The sequence below is a fragment of the Leucoraja erinacea genome, chromosome 26 (genome assembly GCF_028641065.1).
Source record: "Leucoraja erinacea ecotype New England chromosome 26, Leri_hhj_1, whole genome shotgun sequence".
Lineage (NCBI taxonomy): Eukaryota > Metazoa > Chordata > Chondrichthyes > Rajiformes > Rajidae > Leucoraja > Leucoraja erinaceus.
Genome location: NC_073402.1, coordinates 18,688,146 through 18,707,636, shown reverse-complemented (window position 1 = coordinate 18,707,636; position 19,491 = coordinate 18,688,146). Strand labels below are relative to the sequence as shown.

The 19,491-nt window shown below is 42.5% G+C and overlaps 1 protein-coding gene across 8 annotated transcripts in view; it reads left to right on the top strand.

The window, feature by feature from the left end:
• LOC129709739 (UPF0500 protein C1orf216 homolog) overlaps window positions 1-19,491 on the top strand; it is a 240,470-nt gene that overhangs the window by 44,337 nt on the left and 176,642 nt on the right. For 2 of the 8 annotated variants that reach the window (XR_008725560.1, XR_008725568.1), the window contains exon 3: window positions 16,108-17,583. The exons of the other annotated variants lie outside the window; for them this stretch is intronic. The gene's annotated coding sequence lies outside the window, so the exon portion shown is untranslated. Of the gene's footprint in view, window positions 1-16,107; window positions 17,584-19,491 lie in introns of those variants that run through there. 8 annotated transcript variants of the gene reach the window in all.

Below are 19,491 nucleotides of genomic sequence, written 5' to 3'. Positions count from 1 at the left end.
AGACATGAAGAGCTCTAGATGCTGTAACATTAAGCAAAATACAAAGTGCTGGAGATACACAGCACCTGTGGAAAGAATGGACAGGTGCCATTTCATGCCAGGATTCTTCTTCAGGCTCTGAAGAAGGATTCCAACCCGAAACATCATCTGTCCATTCCCCCCCACAGATGCTGCCTGACCCCCTGAGTTTCGTCAGCACTTTGTATTTTACGTAGAACTAGTATTGACTTGGCATGAGACAGATTGTGAGGGGTTGCCAGTCTACTTTCAGAATTGGTCATTTATCTGGCCAAAAAGTATATTGAAAATAGACGTGAATCTTAAAGCAGGCTGGAACATGTATTTTTAAGATGCTTGACATCTCTATTCAAGAAAAAAATCGCTCTTCTTTTTATTCCCACTTGTAAAAGATTTCCTGGTTAGCTGACTAGATTTCAGTCACAACTGCTGTATAACCAAGTCCAGTGAATGCAACTGCTACCCCTAAAAACCTTCCTCTGTTTCCTCTCCTCTATTCTGTTGAATAAGGGTCAATCATTGGTTTCAGCTGCCATTTACAATACAATACAATACAATACAATACATTACAATTTATTTGTCATTTGGACCCCGTTGAGGTCCAAACGAATGTCGTTTCTGCAGCCATACATTACAAAACGAAAAAGACCCGAGACACAACACAATTTACACATCGCTATGATGGAAGGCAAAAAAAAACTTATCTCTCCACTGCACTCCCCCCCCGATGTCAGAGTCAAAGTCAAAGCCCCCGGCGGGCGATGGTGATTGTCCCGCGGCCATTAAAGCCACGCCGGGTGATGCAAGGTCGCGCACCGGGTCTTGGTGTTAGAGCCCCAGCGGGCGCTCGCAAAGTCCCGCGGCCATTCCAAGCCGCGCGGGGCGATGGTAAGTACCCGCTCCAGGTGCTCTTCAACCCCGCAACTCGGGCGGGAGAAGTCGCCGCTGCGGAAGCCCCGAAAAGCGGTCTCCCACCAGGGACCCATTTAGCCATGTGTGAGGAACTGATATGCACCCATCCAGTGCAGCAAATTATTGAGACTAGTTTTAGCTGATCTGCTAATATTGTTATACATAATATCATTTGTACAGCTTTGACATCTGTATTTGCAATTTGTGCAGCTCATTATGTAATTAATGACGCTTTGGATACATGTTTCAAATCTTAGGCTATCGTGAAGTGAGATGCAAAATCAAATGGACTGCTCATTTTCCCTGGTGCTAAATTTACCTTGGTGTCAGTAGGTTAGTCTAGGTAGATGCAAGCCAAGTACATTTTTTGACCTGGACTCCAAGGGACTATCAAAAATGTGCACTGTGATTTTTGTTACTTTGCTGTCATGCATGAGCAATGTAGAGGACAGGATCTTCTTTAGTTCATGATACTCGTGGCAGCTGGATGGAAGGGGAGAAAGGTTTGTGTATTCACCAGTCATTGAATAAATGATGGTGACTCACCAGCAGAAGCAGAACTTTGAATGGGGAAGAAGGTCTGCCTGTCCCTAGAAGAAGTGCAGAAATTTGCAGCTGAAGCCATCTTGACTTTAGTCTGTGGCAGCAGTGGGAGTGACTGGGGGCAAGTGCTGGCTTTGTCTCTCAGTGTTTCGTCAGCTGCCGGCCTGTTGTTTAACATCATGTTTGAGCTGACACCTGTCTACAGTAAACCCCTGCTCAACCCCAAGCCGCACCATCTCTAATGTCTGAAGCAAGTGATAACCACCAGCTCCCAAACGTATTCACATGCACTTTAAATAGTCACTTCTACCACTGTTCTTCAATGGTTATAGTCCCTCTGTGTTTAAAGGTTCACTGTTAAACACTTCCACCAATTACCAGGCTACATGAGAGGGCTTTCATGTTGCTACCTGCAATGCTGAGTAATCGTGAAATAAGATTAATGAATTCCTAAAACATCGTTTCTGAGATTTTAATGAAACCCTCGACTCAGATGTTACAATATACTGATCTTTTCAAATCCACTGATAAAAAGATCTAGCAATATTGCTACTCCTCTCCCCAAGACATCCAGGAATTCATAATAAGAAGTTGAATAGTAAAAACAGTGCCAATGTTAAGTTTTCTACACCGGGTTTTAAAGATTTTTCATGGAATTGGCATGGGGCAAGGGATGCAGGGGTGGGATCAGCAGGTGCTCTTATTTCCTTAAAATGTCAGAAAAATATATATATGGAAACGTAAAAAAACTTAGAAAATTAGGTGCAGGAATAGGTCAGTCGGCCCTTTGAGCCAGCACCACCATTCAATATGATCATGGCTGATCATCTAAAATCAGTACCCCGTTCCTGTTTTCCCCCATATCCTTTGATTCCTTTAGTCCTAAGAGTAAAATCTAACTCTTTCTTGAAAACATCCAGTGAATTGGCGTCCACTGCCTTCTGTGGCAGAGAATTCCACAGATTCACAACTCTCTGGGTGAAGACGTTTTTTCTCATCTCAGTCCTAAATGGCCTACCGTTTATTCTTAAACTGTGACCCCTGGTTCTGGACTCCCCCAACATCAGGAACATTTTTCCTGCATCTAGCCTGTCCAATCTTTTAAGAATTTTATATGTTTCTATAAGATTTCCTCTAATCCTTCAAATTTCCAGTGAATATAAGACCAGTCGACCCATTCTTTCATCATATGTCAGTTCAGCCATTCCGGGAAATTAACCTGGTGAACCTACGCTGCACTCCCTCAATAGCAATAATGTAATTCCTCAAATTAGGAGACCAAAATTGTACACAATACTCCAGGTGCGGTGTCACCAGGGCCCTGTACAACTGCTGTAGGACCTCCTTGCTCCTAAATTCAAATCCTCTCGCAATGAAGGCCAACATGTCATTAGCTTTCTTCACTGCCTGCAGCACTGGCAGGCTTATTTTCAGTGACTAAAGTACAAGCACACCTAGGTCTTGTTGCACCTTCTTCTTTTCCTAATCTGATGCCATTCAGATAATAATCTGCCTCCCTGTTCTTGCCACCAAAGTGGATAAACTCACATTTCTCCACATTATACTGCATCTGCCATGAATCAGCCCACTTATCCAACCTATCCAAGTCACTCTGCAGCCTCATAGCATCCTCATTGCAGCTCACACTGCCACCCAGCTTTGTGTCATCCTCAAACTTGGAGATGTCACATTTAATTCCCTTGTCTAAATCGTTAATATATATGTCGTAAAAAACTGGGGTCCCAGCACCGAGCCTTGCGGCACTCCACTAGTCACTGCCTGCCATTCTGAAAAGGACCCGTTAATTCCTATTCATTGCTTCCTGTCTGCAAACCAATTCTCTATCCATGTCAATACCCTACCCCCAAAACCATGTGCTCTAATTTAGCACACTAATCTCTTGTAGGGGACTTTGTCAAAGGCTTTTTGAAAGTCCAGATACACCACATCCACTAGCTCATCCTTATCCATTCTACTTGTTATATCCTCAAAAAATTCCAGAAGATTAGTCAAGCATGATTTCCCCTTCATGAATCCATGCTGACAGTGATCCTGTCACTGCTTTCCAAATGCAGTGCTATAACATATTTATCAATCGACTCAAGCACCTTCCCCATTACCGAAGTAAGTCTTTAAGAAGGAACTGCAGATGCTGGAAAATCGTAGGTAGACAAAAGTGCTGGAGAAACTCAGCGGGTGCAGCAGCATCTATGGAGCGAAGGAAATAGGCAACGTTTTGGGCCAAAACCCTTCTTCAGACCCAGTCTAGCATCTGAGGGCCATTGCAATTATACTCATTTTTTGGGCTTAAAATATATGAATTGAAAATTTCAGAAAGCGATACACAGTAATTGACATTCTTAAAACGGCAGAAGCTAGAAATCTGAAATGAAAACAAAAGATGGCGGAAACACTCAGCAGATCAGGCAGCATCTGTGGAAAGAGAAACTTTAAGTTAACTTACCAAGTCAAAGGCCCTTCACCAGAACTCTGGGATCCCAGACCTGAAACATTAACTCTGTATTTGTTTCCATCGGTGCTGACTGACCGTCAAATGTTTCTAGTATTTTCTCATAGAGTCATCGAGTGATACAGCAGGGAAACAGGCCCTTCATCCCAAAATGCCCACACTGGCCAACATGTACCAGCTACACTAGTTCCACCTGCCCGTAATTCTCCTTGGCATCAGCTCCACCTACATCAACCGACTCCAACTGGTCCAGAACGCAGCCGCCCGACTCATCACCCACACCAAATCCTGGCATCACATCACTCCAGTCCTCAAACAACTTCACTGGCTTCCCATCTCCCACCGGATCACCTACAAAATCCTGGTCCTCACCTACAAAGCCCTCCACCATCTGCCCCCCCCCCCCCCATATTTCACTGACCTCCTCTCCCCCTACCAACCCTCACGGTCCCTCAGATCCACATCAGCCGGTCTCCTCTCCATCCTCAAGTCCAACCTCCGCAGTTTTGGGGACAGAGCCTTCTCCAGGGCCTGCTCCAGGGCTCCCAGGCTCTGGAACTCCCTCCCCCAACTGATCCGTAATTCCGTGTCCCTCACCATCTTCCAGTCCCGCCTCAAGACCCATCTCTTCACCTCTGCCTATCCTTAGCCCCACGTCCCCCTCCCTTTTCATCTGTGCTTGAATTGCCTCATATTGTGTTTTGAATTGAATTCTGTCTTTAATTTGTGTACTAGTTATGTCTCTACTATTTATTTCATTCCCCTTGCATGTTTTTCCTCTACCTGCTAAATTTTTGTAAGGTGTCCTTGAGTCTCTTGAAAGGTGCCCATAAATAAAATTTATTATTATTATTATTATCTATGTACCTGTCTAAATGTTTTCTGAAATTGGGATAGCCCCTGCCTCAACTACCTCCTCTGGCAGCTTGTTCCATATACCCACCACCCTCTCACCCAATCTCAACCACGTCTTTCTGAAAGGCCTATAAATGGCGACCAGTCTTCCTTCATTATGAATAAAAGCAATAGGAGATGTGACGGCCCTTAAGAACAAACCCATAGACTCTCCGTGGATTGAACAGTTTCGACAGTGAGTGATTGACCAGTGAGGGTCAGCTCTGGTCCAGCAATTGTACTCATATACTTGAGTGTGAAGCCTTTGGTTTCAAGCTTTGATCTAAATACCAGAGCACAAAATCTGGGCTGACATCTCAGTGTTGTGCCTCACTGCAGAGAGGTGTGCTTTTGGGTGTATCATTGTTCAAATGCAATGCTAAATTAAAGTTGCATCCAACCTCTCCCAATGAAACGTACCTGGTCAATATCTCAATATTGTTTGAGGGATGAAAGTTGTCTTTAAGTTTCCTACATTACTGAAACATAGACTCAGTTGTCTGCAAAGCACTATGAAACAATCTGAGGTTATGACAGCATTTGTAAATCACATAATTTATTTTTAACATGCAGGAAAAGCAAAAAAAAATACTAAAACCATTAAAAATATTGCCGAGTATATCTTTCTCTGTCTTTTTTCAACTTCAGTGTGGTCTGATCAGGATAGACACAAAATGCTGGAGTAACTCAGCAGACCAAGCAGCATCTCTGGAGAGAAGGAATGGGTGATGTTTCGGGTCGAGAACCTTCTTCAGACTGATGTAATATAGGCCCACTGGTCTTATCGGGGACTGTTTTCAAATCAATAACAATTTTCGACCTATATGTGGGCTACCAATGTGCTTCATTTCATGTGTCTGCGAGAAAGATGGTGCGGAAAGGCTATTGAGTAACGTATTGGTCGGGGTGTCAGTAAGTGGTACCTGCTGCTCAATGTCATCCCCCCACGTTTCTCTGGTAGAGATCCAGATGCCAAATTTACTGACCAAGAAGATAAACACAAACCATGCGGCAACTGGAGAGGTGTAGGAAAGATAATGTGGATGAAAAATAGACGCACAGTGCTAGAGTAACTAAGGGGGTTAGGCAGTATCTCTGGAGAATATGGATAGGTCACGCTTCGGGTCAGGAGCCTTCTTCAGACTGAAGGAGGGCCCTGACAGTTATTTTGCAACATTGGAGTCAAGATTTTGAGAAGAAAGGATGGAGACACATTATTTGAGGTAAAGCCCATATGATTAATTTGTTTACCTGAAAAATACAATATAAATCTCAACAGTTATTTCAAAATGATGGTGGCAGAATCGATGGTGTCTCTCCAGTGTTTTAAATGACTGTTGCAGACAAGTTATGATACAGTGCGGAGGGGAAGAATCACTGCTGACCAATTTTAAAAACACTGTTTTCCTCAAGTAGCCTAAGGTTGTGCTGACACACTTAAGGTGAGTTGAAACTCATCATCAATATTTGCCTGTTCAAGAAGGAACTGCAGATGCTGGAAAATCGAAGGTAGACAGAAATGCTGGAGAAACTCAGCGGGTGTGGCAACATCTATGGAGCGAAGGAAATAGGCAATGTTTCGGGCCGAAACCCTTCTTCAGACTGATGCAGGGTGGGAAGAAGAAAAGAAGAGGAGGAGCCCGAGGGCTGAGGGAAAGCTGAGAAGGGGAGGAGACAGCAAGGGAAATTGGAGAAGTCAATGTTCAAGCCGCTGGGGTGCAGACTGCTCAAGCAGAATATGAGGTGCTGCTCCTCCCGAAACGTTGCCTATTTCCTTCGCTTCGTAGATGCTGCCACACCGGATCAATATTTGCCTTCAGTGAGAGCTGGTTCCTGAAATGTTGAAAGTGATCCACATTTCCCACACTCATCATGGATTGTTGCAGGATAGTGTTGTAATCAGAGGTTGGTTGTGTTATGGATATTAAATGTATAGGTCATTTTCTCACGTTCTTTAGAGAACAAGCTGATGAGATCTTGCAGCTTCACATTTGAATGTACCCATAAACAGTGGCTCGGACTGCAGTTTAGTGAAGTTTTCATGACCTTGGAACTGAAGTGGAAGCAACATGGGTTAAAGAGTGTGTAGAAAGGAACTGCAGATGCTGGTACATACAAAAGAAAGACACAAAGTGCTGGAGTAACTCAGCGGGTCAGGCAGCATCTCTGGAGAAAAAGGATTGGTGACGTTTTGGGTTGGGACCCTTCTTCAGTCTGCCTATAGTGTAAAGAGTCTCTAATTTTTCCTGTTGATTACCACTATGAAAAGACGTAGGGCACGAGATACTGCATTGTTAAGGGCTTGGACTCGCTAGAGGCAGGAAACATGTTTTCGATGTTGGGGGAGTCCAGAACCAGGGGCCACAGTTTAAGAATAAGGAGTAAGCCATTTAGAACGGAGACGAGGAAACACATTGTCTCACAGAGAGAGGTGGATCTGTGGAATTCTCTGCCTCAGAGGGAGAGAACTCAGAGGGAGGCAGGTTCTCTGGATGCTCTCAAGAGAGAGCTAGATAGGGCTCTTAAAAATAGTGGAGTCAGGGGATATGGGGAGAAGGCAGGAACGGGGTACTGAATGGGAATGATCAGCCATGATCACATTGAATGGCGGTGCTGGCTCGAAGGGCCAAATGGCCTACTCCTGTACCTATTGTCTATTGTCTATTGTCTATTATGATGAGAAAGATGGAGAAACATCTGGGGATGAAGATTCAGCAAGGATTTGCAACGAGTTTGCTTCTGTTGAGGACCCATTTCTTAAGATCACGCAACAGATGGAGACTAATTTAAGTTGGCAGCGAACTTTGAGAAAGGCATCATAAGGTCATGTCATGAGGTCAAAAAGCCAGGTTGGTGCTGTTATCTGCCCTCTCTTGGGCTTGCCGGACTTCAAGATCACATCTTCAGTGCCTCTGGTGGATGGAATGCACACTGCAACTCAGGCAGCGGACCCCTGCCCGTGGGAGGAAACGGCTGAGGGGTAACTGGTGATGGATTCCTCTGTGGCAGACAGCAGGGAGGGCCTTCGACAAACACCACCAATGGATTATTCTCCTTTTTTGAAGTTAGTCAAGTTTTCAACAATCTGGCAAGTCCTCCTCTTCTCAACCATGGGTGTTGAGGAAGTGAATTTGTGAGACCGCTCTTTCCCCGAATGAAGAATATATGTTATAATCTTTGGAATTCAGTTCTATATTAGTTACTCATTCACTTTGCAAACGAGCGATTAAATAAATGCTGTTTGGAGATTTTGACATACCTCGTTGTTATGAATTCATGGGGTCATAATCCTAAAGCTAGTGCACTGGCTTAACACTGCTGTGGTGGATCACTGGGCAGCTCGATGCAATTGACTTTCACCACAGAAAGAGTTAACGAAGGGTTTCTTGCACAGTGTGTTCCAAGCTAGTCAGGGCCGGTTAGATCTCTCTCAGCAGGACTGTTTAGGAAATGCTATTAACAACTAATCATTTCACAAACTCTGAGAACCTGCCTTACAGTCAGACAAATAGCAATCAGTCAGGCTAATTTATAATGAAATAATTTATGCTAAAGACCTTCCTGAGTGTTAATGGCCGCTGGATATACCAGTATGATTAACATTAATGTGACAATAATCCCTGAGAGTTCTAGATGGCCTTTCAAAACTCTTGAGAAATGCTTCCACCTTCACAACAACAACAACATATAAAATAAGCCTGGAGGCGGAAAACATCCTGATTTGACCCTTCAGCTGGGAAGCATTTAGCTTTTCTTGGCATTTATGAAACTTTCAGTGTATTTTACTTCTGTGGTTGGCAGCAACTGCATCCACAGCTCATGGGTCACAGGGTCTGAGTTTATTCCTGCTAAGTGTTGCAACAGAAGTCCTCATTGAAAATAACAACCAATTTCCTATTTGATGGAAATGGATGCAAGGCTGAACTGGAGTTGCGGTCATCTAATTTGGAGAAGTTTGGACGGTGAGCAGAGGAGTTCAATAACATGGAGAAAAAACGACGCAACAGAGGGAACTAACCCCATCAGATTAAGTGACTACAACGGTGATAGAATGATCTGAGACAGAATTGTTGTCACCTAAGAGAAGGGATTAACGGGTCCCTTTCAGAATGGCAGACAGTGACTAGTGGGGTAACGCAAGGCTTGGTGCTGGAACCACAGCTATTGACAGTATAGGGGAAAGGCAGGAATGGGGTACTGATTGGGGATGATCAGCCATGATCACATTGAATGGCGGTGCTGGCTCGAAGGGCTGAATAGCCTACTCCTGCACCTATTGTCTATTGTCTATTGTCTACAACTTTGATGGAGATTTCGATAAAAATAACCTGTAGAATTCGAAACGTACAAGAATGCAGATGTTAGAAATCAGAAATACAAGCAGAAATTATTTAAAGTAGGGTTAGGTTTAGTTCTATTACAGTCACTTGTACCAAGGTACAGTGATGGGTCTGTCCCAGTTCGGCGATTTTTCAGCAGACTGCCGGTGACTGTCAAGTTGCCGGCAGTCGCCTTAAAAACCGGCAACTGGAACGGCGACTATCAGAGTGGAACACACACACACAAACACATCGCTTCCTTCACCAGCCCGTTATGCAGGCGGGGGACAGGGCCAGCTGGGGGAGGGCTGTCTAAAATATTTACACTGTGCAAAGCCGAGGTGATTCAGACACACACTGCGATGAACAGGAAGGGTGGCGCTGTAAAAGCACAGTGTACGGTAAGTCTTTTAAAAGAGGGGGGGAGGGGAGAGAAGGGGGGAGAATGAGGGAGAAGGAGTGGAGATAACTTTTAAGAAGCCAGAGATAGACGGCTGTGACGCTCGACGGACATTTAACATTACTGGTTGGTTATCCTTGGTTCTGAAAACTACTGCTTACCTTTTTTTTCCCCAATGAGCCAATGAAATTCACCGGTCAGCACCGGCTACAACCTACGAGAACCTCCGAGAACCTTCGACCTCCTGGCAAACCATTAGGACCACCTGACGACCCACCTACGGCACGAGAGTTCTCGCTACTTTCCATGGCGGCTTCATTCTAGTCGCCGCTGATTTTTCAACATGTTGAAAAATTTGTGGTGACCATAATGAGGCCGCGACTAGTTCCCAGAATGCGGGAAATCCTTGCGACCATGAAGGCGACTCCCCGGCAACTATCTGCGAACATGTGGCGACTGCATAGTCTCCTGCAGTCGCCTAAAAAGTCGCCTAAGTGGGACAGGCCCATAAGACGTTTTGTTCCTGATGAAGGGTCTCGACCCGAAACGTCACCCATTCTTTCTCTCCAGAGATGCTGCCTGTCCTGCTGAGTAACTCCAGCTTTTTGCGTCTATAAGACGTTTTGTTTTGCATGCTATACAATCAGATTAGATAATTCCATACATAAATAATTAGTCAAACTCCAGTACAGTAGATACTCACAGGTCAGGCTTTATCTGTAAAGAGAGAAACAGTTACTGTCTTTGTTGATGTTTCATCAGAAAAGATCTGATGGAAATTTCTTAATGTGAAACAAAAACTGTTTTGCTTTTCACCGATGCAGCTTGATCCATTGCGTATTTCTGTTATGCAATTTACTGAGCTGGTTGGTTCTAACCCTTGCTGAAGAGTGGAATTATCCAAGACAATGACAGATGAATCACGTTAGATCTGTACAATAGAGTTACAAAAATGTGACTGCAAGTAGGAGGATTATCAGTGGTTATTGATTAAATTGGAACATTTAATGGGGTTAGGAAATGGTCATTTGGACTGGATTATTGAGCATAAAACATCAATTTAGAGCTGAGAAAGGGCAGCGGGGAAATTATATTATCTATAAACAATCTGCTGGAGAAACTCGAAAGGTCAAGCAGCACTTTGCGTGGAAAGAAATGGTTGGTGTTTTGGGTCCAGACCCTGAGCAGGACACACACCAGCTTACACCCCAGCGGTATGAACATCAACTTCTCTAACTTCAAACAGCCCTTGCTTTCCCTCTCACTCCATCCCCTCCCCCTTCCCAGTTCTCCCACCAGTCTTACTATCTCCGACTACATTCTATCTCTGTCTCGCCCTGACATTATTCTGAAGAAGGGTCTCGACCCGAAACATCACCCATTCCTTCTCTCCAGAGATGCTGCCTGTCCCTCTGAGTTACTCCAGCATTTTGTGTCTACCTTCGATTTAATTCAGCATCTGCAGTTCTTTCACAAATTATGTAGCCTTAATCTGTTTGAAACAGTTTAACTTTGTCTTGAAGACTTCCAGTTGCTCTGAGATAACCCACATGGAGTTGTGCACAGACCATTATGCCTGATTAAATTGTTGAATTATCTGAAGAGGTGGCTAAAGCAATGGACAGCCGAATGTCTATGGATGTGAATGTACTAAGTTCAGCACCTCGGTGCTGAAGGCAACTTTTTGATCTGTTTAGGAAATTGTTTGAGCAACTGGGACCTGAGAGTCAGGATAGTGGCCAGGTTTTAAAAATAGTAAAAATAGGAGAATCTCTAAAGAAATGTCTGTCCTCAGCTCATGGCCTCACCTTTGAGCAAAAGGCCAGGTGGGATGTAACCCATAATTATAAAAATAGGAAGCCCACTCAAACAGCCAAGTAACAAGGCAAGACAAGGCAAGGCAAGGCAAGGCAACTTTATTTATATAGCACATTTCATATACGAGGCAGACTCAAAGTGCTTCACATAAAAACATGTCATACAATAAAATGAAATAAAATAGAACTAAAAGAAAAGAAAAGCAAAATTAAAAATGCATTATAAAAAGTGCAAAAGTTAAAAGTGCAATGTAGTTAAGATTTAGCTATTAATAAAGGCATGTACAAGTTTTTTTAAGTCTTGAGCTGACATGAGTCCTCTTAATCTTGCTACGTTTTTGAGGTGATAGTGGGCCGATTTTGTTACTGATTTGATGTGACTGTCAAAATTTAAATCTGAATCCATAATGACCCCAAGATTTCTGGCTTTGTTTGACGTTTTCAGGGTCAGAGAGTGTAGGTGTTGGGTTACTCTAAGCCTTTCTTTTTTAGCACCAAAAACGATTATTTCCGTTTTGTCCTTATTTAGTTGGAGAAAATGGGTCAAAATGCTGGCAAGAGCAATAAAGTGCATCATGGACAAAAGTGACCTTTTAATAAACTTGGAAACCTCAACTATGGTGGTAAATCAATCCTTGAGTGCAAACCTAAATAAAAGGGCAGTAGTTTCGGCTGTAGTTATATAACTCAAGAAATACATTAAAATTTGAATTAAAGATTAGCATGAGATTCTGCATGCATGCTGTATGACTTCATTTTCAATTCTGTGTCATTATTTGCAAAAACAGGTATTCTGAAAATTGAACTTGTGCACAACCTATGAATATCAACTATAATAATCCCACCAATTTTATCCAAAATGATAAGAGCTTATTTTATATTATTCAGCTGCATTTTGACCAACAGACTGACTATGTTCTGTCACACTAGCCCAATGATATTACCATCTAGGTAGATGGCAGCTATTTCTAAGATTAGACCAATAGCAATACTATCATAACTCTGCATTTCCCAAGTATTTCTGCCTCAAATCTAATCCATTAATTAACTTTATTTCCTCTGTGCTGTCATGATTATCTCTCAATAGTAGAAAAATGAATAATTCCTTGCATTTTCAGCCCTCCTATCCTTGTTTCCCTCCTATCCTTGTTTCCCTCCTGTCCTTGTTCCCAGAGGTTCATTGAACAGTACACAAGTTGCTTTCTAACAAGCATGACAACAGCTAGCTTTGACCAGTTTTTGGGTGACATTTAATTGGGCTGCCAGAAATAGAATTATTTACGACATGTTGAGGCCTGATTAATGGTCTTATGGTCAAGGGATCCAACATCCAACATTGGAAGAAATTCAAATACAGTGACAGCAAATTATTGCAGGTTTTGAGGAGTTGCATTGGCTTTATCCCAGATCTATTCCCTTGCATTAACCATATGACCATATAACAATTACAGCACGGAAACAGGCCATCTCGGCCCTACAAGTCCGTGCTGAACAATTATTTTCCCTTAGTCCCACCTGCCTGCACTCATACCATAACCCTCCATTCCCTTCTCATCCATATGCCTATCCAATTTATTTTTAAATGATACCAACGAACCTGCCTCCACCACTTCCACTGGAAGCTCATTCCACACCGCTATCACTCTCTGAGTAAAGAAGTTCCCCCTTATGTTACCCCTAAACTTCTGTCCCTTAATTCTGAAGTCATGTCCTCTTGTTTGAATCTTCCCTATTCTCAAATGGAAAAGCTTGTCCACATCAACTCTGTCTATCCCTCTCATCATTTTAAAGACCTCTATCAAGTCCCCCCCTTAACCTTCTGCGCTCCAGAGAATAAAGACCTAACTTGTTCAACCTTTCTCTGTAACTTAATTGTTGAAACCCAGGCAACATTCTAGTAAATCTTCTCTGTACTCTCTCTATTTTGTTGACATCCTTCCTATAATTGGGCGACCAAAATTGTACACCATACTCCAGATTTGGTCTCACCAATGCCTTGTACAATTTTAACATTACATCCCAGCTTCTATACTCAATGCTCTGATTTATAAAGGCTAGCATACCAAAAGCTTTCTTTACCACCCTATCTATATGAGATTCCACCTTCAAGGAACTATGCACGGTTATTCCCAGATCCCTCTGTTCAGCTGCATTCTTCAATTCCTTACCATTTACCATGTACGTCCTATTTTGATTTGTCCTGCCAAGATGTAGCACCTCACATTTATCAGCATTAAACTCCATCTACCATCTTTCAGCCCATTCTTCCAAATGGCCTAAATCAATCAGTAGACTTTGGAAATCCTCTTCATTATCCACAACACCCCCTATCTTGGTATCATCTGCATACTTACTAATCCAATTTACCACACCTTCATCCAGATCATTGATGTACATGACAAACAACAAAGGACCCAACACAGATCCCTGAGGCACCCCACTAGTCACCTGCCTCCAACCCGACAAACAGCCATCCACCATTACCCTCTGGCGTCTCCCATTCAGCCACTGTTGAATCAATCTTGCTACTCCTGCATTTATACCCAACAGTTGAACCTTCTTAACCAACCTTCCATGAGGAACCTTGTCAAAGGCCTTACTAAAGTCCATATAGACAACATCCACTGCTTTACCCTCGTCAATTTCCCTAGTAACCTCTTCAAAAAATTCAAGAAGATTAGTCAAACATGACCTTCCAGGCACAAATCCATGTTGACTGTTCCTAATCAGACCCTGTTTATCCAGATGCTTATATATATTATCTCTAACTGAAGTCAAACTAACAGGTCTATAATTGCTAGGTTTACTCTTAGAACCCTTTTTAAACAATGGAACAACATGCGCAGTACGCCAATCCTCGGGGACTATTCCCATTTCTAATGGCATTTGAAATATTTCTGTCATAGCCCCGGCTATTTCTACACTAACTTCCCTCAATGTCCTAGGGAATATCCTGTCAGGACCTGGAGACTTATCCACTTTTATATTTTTCAAAAGTGTCAGTACTTCTTTTACTTTGAAACTCATAGTATCCATAGCTACTCTACTAGTTTCCCTTACCTCACATAATTTAATATCCTTCTCCTTGGTGAATACCGAAGAAAATAAATTGTTCAATATCTCCCCCATCTCTTTTGGCTCTGCAGATAGCTGTCCACTCTGACTCTCCAATGGACCAATTTTATCCCTCGTTATCCTTTTGCTATTAATATAGCTGTAGAAACCCTTTGGATTTACTTTCACCTTACTTGCCAAAGCAACCTCATGTCTTCTTTTAGCTTTTCTAATTTCTTTCTTAAGATTCTTTTTACATTCCTTATACTCCTCAAGCACCTCATTTACTTCATGCTGCCTATAATTATTGTAGATCTCCCTCTTTTTCTGAACAAGATGCATTCTTTAGGGAGATGTCATTCTCTGCATTACCTCATTGGGACAACTAAAGAAAACAAGTTGGGAAGATTGATCAAGAGTCAAGAGTGTTTTATTGCCTTATGTCCCAGATAGAATAATGAAAGTCTTACTTGCAGCAGCACAACAGAATGTGTACACATAGTAGCCTGTAAACAATATAATAAACAGGGAAAAATAGTTCAGTTTGTGCATATATGCACATACTCACACACACATACATATATATATATATATAAAAATATATATACAAACACACACCGCACACATACATACACATATAAATCATGATGATTGCCGATGCCATGTCACTATCTATTGATTGACGACAAAAAAAAGACAGCTGCTAATATTGTTGCTGTTCAGTCCCAAACTATGGGTGAGAATGTGATATTACTTGATGGTGCTCTGATGTTCTTCCCTGGTTGAACACTCAAGGAACTCGATTAACGTCAGTTTGTCTGAAGGGCAGCCTTGTAATTTAAAGCTGCCCAAGAGGTGTGTGCTCCACCATCTCTGCTACTGACTCTCTTTTCCTCCCACAATGGAAGTAGTACAGTGGTTTATGTCTCACTTTCGTCATTCTGTTGCATTGAATAAGAAGTAGAAAAATAACAAAGTTATGTAAGGTGCTCTCTTTAAAATTGTGTCGGATCACCTAGAAAAGAATATATATTCTGTGAAAAATACAAAGTGTTGGAGGAGCTCAACGGGTCAGGCAGCATCTGGGGAGAGAATGGATAGGTGACGTTTTAAACATTGTAGAAAGGAGGAGAAAACTAGAAACGTAAGGTGGGGGTGAGACAAAGCCTGGTAAGTGTTAGAAAGAACTGCAGATGCTGGTTTAAATCGAAGGTAAGCACAAAATGCTGGAGTAACTCAGCGGGTGAGGCAGCATCTTTGGAGAGAAGGAATGGGCGACTTTTCGGGCAAGTGTTAGGTGGATATGGGTCATGGCAGATTTGATTAGTAGATGGATGGAGTGAGTGACAAAGGCTAGAGGTGAAACCGAGACAAAGGGGTGTCAGATATCGAGAGAAGTGGAGTGAAATGTAAAGACAGATGGAGGAATATAGGTTGAATGGAACAGGGAGGAAGGGGAAGAGGGGGATAAAGGGGAATGAGAGATTTGGGGATGGGGAGGAGAGGAAAGGAGCAGGGTGACAGGGACAGGGACAGGAAAGTAGAAGAAATGGGTGAAGGGACACAGGAAAGAGGGAGGAGTTAACCTTTTTACCCCACTAATCTGCCAATGAAACCGCCCATCACTTGTATTCACCTATCACTTACAGGCTCTATCCCACCCCTACCTCTCTTTTCCAGTTTTCTTCCCCCTACTACAATCAGTCTGAAGAAGGTTCCTGGCCCAAAACCCGGCCTATCCATTCCCTTCACAGATGCTGCCTAACCTGGTGAGTTACTCCTGCACTTTGTGTTTTGCTCAAGATTCCACTGCAGTTCCTTGTGTCTCCATAAATTCTTTGGACCCTAAGGCTCTTACATTTTATGTTGGAAATCATGCACAGAATATCCATTCCAATTAGAGTTGTACCAACTAATTATTTTGGTAATTAAATACTCTGTCAATTATCCCAATAATTTATTTGGTACTTGGCTCTATTAAACGCTATAAAGCTGACAGTTTCTTTGTTAAATGGGGATTTGATAGCAACACCTCAGCATCATGCTGACTGAGGAACAGCTTGTTCAGATTAGATTTTCAAATGTAACATATGTCCACTCGCTACTCAATAAACTGAAGATCACAAATCTATTTGCTGCAGGTTTTATTGCATTGATCTTTAGCAGAGTACTGATCCTAACAGCTGGAAGAGATGTAGGTGATTATTCTACCATGGTCTTGCAGCATGTTGGCTCAGCGGTAGAGTTGTAAAAGCGCCAGAGACCCAGGTTCAATCCTGACTGCGGGTGCTGTCTGTTCGGAGTTTATACTTTCTTCCCGTGATCTGCGTGGGTTTTCTCCGGGTGCTCTGGTTTCCTCCTACACTCCAAACACAAGCAGGCTTGCAGGTTAATTGGCTTGGTATAATTGTAAAGTGTTCCTAGCGTGTGTAGGAAAGTGTTATCATAGGGGATCACTGGTCGGCACGGGTTCTGTGGGCCAAAGGGTCTATTTCTATGCTGTATCTCTAAACTAAACCAAACTAAGATTTGCAGCTTGATAATACATGTGTCATTGCCAATGTACAGGATTGGGCACCAACATCTACCAAAACCAAATGGGCACCTATATCTGACGCAGTTTCTGAACTACGGGCCAGGAAGACCTGAGTAATGCTTAAAATCCCAGCTCACTTCCAGTGTGGAGAGCTAGTGAGAGGAAAGCTAAGGTGGTGGATTCTGTAACTTGCCTATTATGTGTAAAGACTGGGTGCAAAAGTGGAATAACACAGAACTAGTGTGAATAGGTGATCATTGGTTAGCATGAACCCGAAGGGCTGAAGGGCCTATTTCCCATAATGTGTCACTAAGCAAAACTAAACTGAACTGGTTGGGGATTTCAGAACAATCAAAAATCTTTCAGATATTGTTACCCGATGTCGCATCCTGTACATTGGTAAGACCACGCTTAGACTTTGGCAACCATTTCACCGAACACTAGCCAATGGTTAGATCATTTTTATTCCTCTTCCCATTCCCACACAGTCCTTCCCGTCCTGGGCCACCTCCATTGCCAGAATGAGGTTGAACGCAAACTGGAGGAACAATGCCTTATATATGCTTGGGTAGTTACAGCCCAATGGTATGAACATTTAATTCTCCAATTTTAGGTAACTGCAAAACCTTCTCCATCCCCTCCCCCCCAGACTTCTGCCCAGAATTATTGATGCAGCTATTGACTGACCATCTTGCATGGTGTCAGGTAGCACATACTGTATTATCCTACCAAACACGCTGGTGCATCGTGCCATCACATCCACATGCTGCCACAGCCTATCCTGCTACAATATTACATATGCAATCATATGTTGTCATTGCTATCCTGTCACATTACACATTCTGTTACATTCGCTTCTCTTCCCCTCCCTGGAAAAATTTAGATGTGAAATTGGAGTCTGACTTTCTCCTTGGTTTTTGATAAACATTTTGAAGTATGCATCCAAAGTTTATTTATTTTAGTTTTTTGATTTCACTGCATTAATCGTGCAAGATGGCCGATGTTCCAACTGGATAAAACAGATCTTTATCCAAGTGGAAGGTACACAAAAATGCTGGAGAAACTCAGCGGGTGCAGCAGCACCTATGGAGCGAAGGAAATAGGCAACGTTTCGGGCCGAAACGTTGCCTATTTCCTTCGCTCCATAGGTGCTGCTGCACCTGCTGAGTTTCTCCAGCATTTTTGTGTACCTTCACTCTCAATGGTGTCCATATCCAGTTGTCTGAGGAAGCAGTTCAGATTCAACCGCATTGGTGAGTCTGGTGTCACATAGACATCTGCAGTTCCTTCTTAAACTCTTTATCCAAGTGAATAGCTTTCAGAAGACCTTTCACTGTATATCTGTGCTTGTTGGGATTGTGGCTCGGTTTATCTTTCAATATAAACAAGTTTGGTTTAGTTCAGTTTAGTTTATTGTCACGTGTAACCAGGTACAGTGAAAAGATTTTTGTTGCGAACTATCTAGTCAGCGGAAAGACTATACATGATTACAAACAAGTCGCCCGCAGAGACCAGCTGCTTATTTTCAGAATGTTACGTTTTTAAAAAAAAGTTTTAATGCACAGTACAAAGGCTATATTCATTTGGGGAAAATTGACTACAGAGAGTGCACATATTGTATACTGGATGGGGATTGGGAGAGTGGAGAGGAACACAATACAAACTGATGATACATCCCTGTACACTGTGGGAGTTCTGGCCTTGTGAATATATGGGAATGTAATTTATCCCCATTGGGACAAGGAGAGTATTTGCCGACAGGCACAGAAAGGTGTGAAATAGAGTAAAGAAACAAAATGGGAATGCTAAATTCTCAACAGAATTATTTTTGCTTGTTTTGCACATATAGAAAGGGATCACAGTCATTCTTAAAATAATCTAAACATTCTTTCCATCTGACCTTGCAATAGGAGAGGTTCCAACAGAAGGTAGACACAAAATGCTGGAGTAACTCAGCGGGACAGGCAGCAACTCTGAATAGAAGGAACGAGTGACGTTTCAGGTCGAGACCCTTCTTCAGACCCGTCACCGAAATGTCACCGATTCCTTTTATCCAGAGATGCTGCCTGTCCTGCTGATTGATTCCAACATGTTATGTCTATCTTCAGTGTAAACCAGCACCTGCAGTTCCTTCCTACACATACCAGTAGAAGGTGATCTACTAAGTGGGAAGATTTAGAGGAAGCAGGCAGGGTACAGTTCCTTCTCACAGTGATCACTTTCCATTTGATTTACACTGGGGAAAGGAACCACCGGGCAAAGATTGTGATACCCTGATATATTGTTATTTTCCAAACAGGTTTGGAATTAATTGAAATATGCTCACATTGTACATATTGATGTGGTACGATGCAGCCGCTTTTGCCCTGGAGAGAGAATGGCATAGTGAAAAAATAATAAGTACTTTATTAAATAAACATTCAATTTCTCAATTTGACTTACAGATTAGATTGGAGGCTGTTAGATTCCCTTAAGGAATTTTATTTGCTTTTCTTTATTAAAATTTCGATTTGCTAATAACCTTTTTA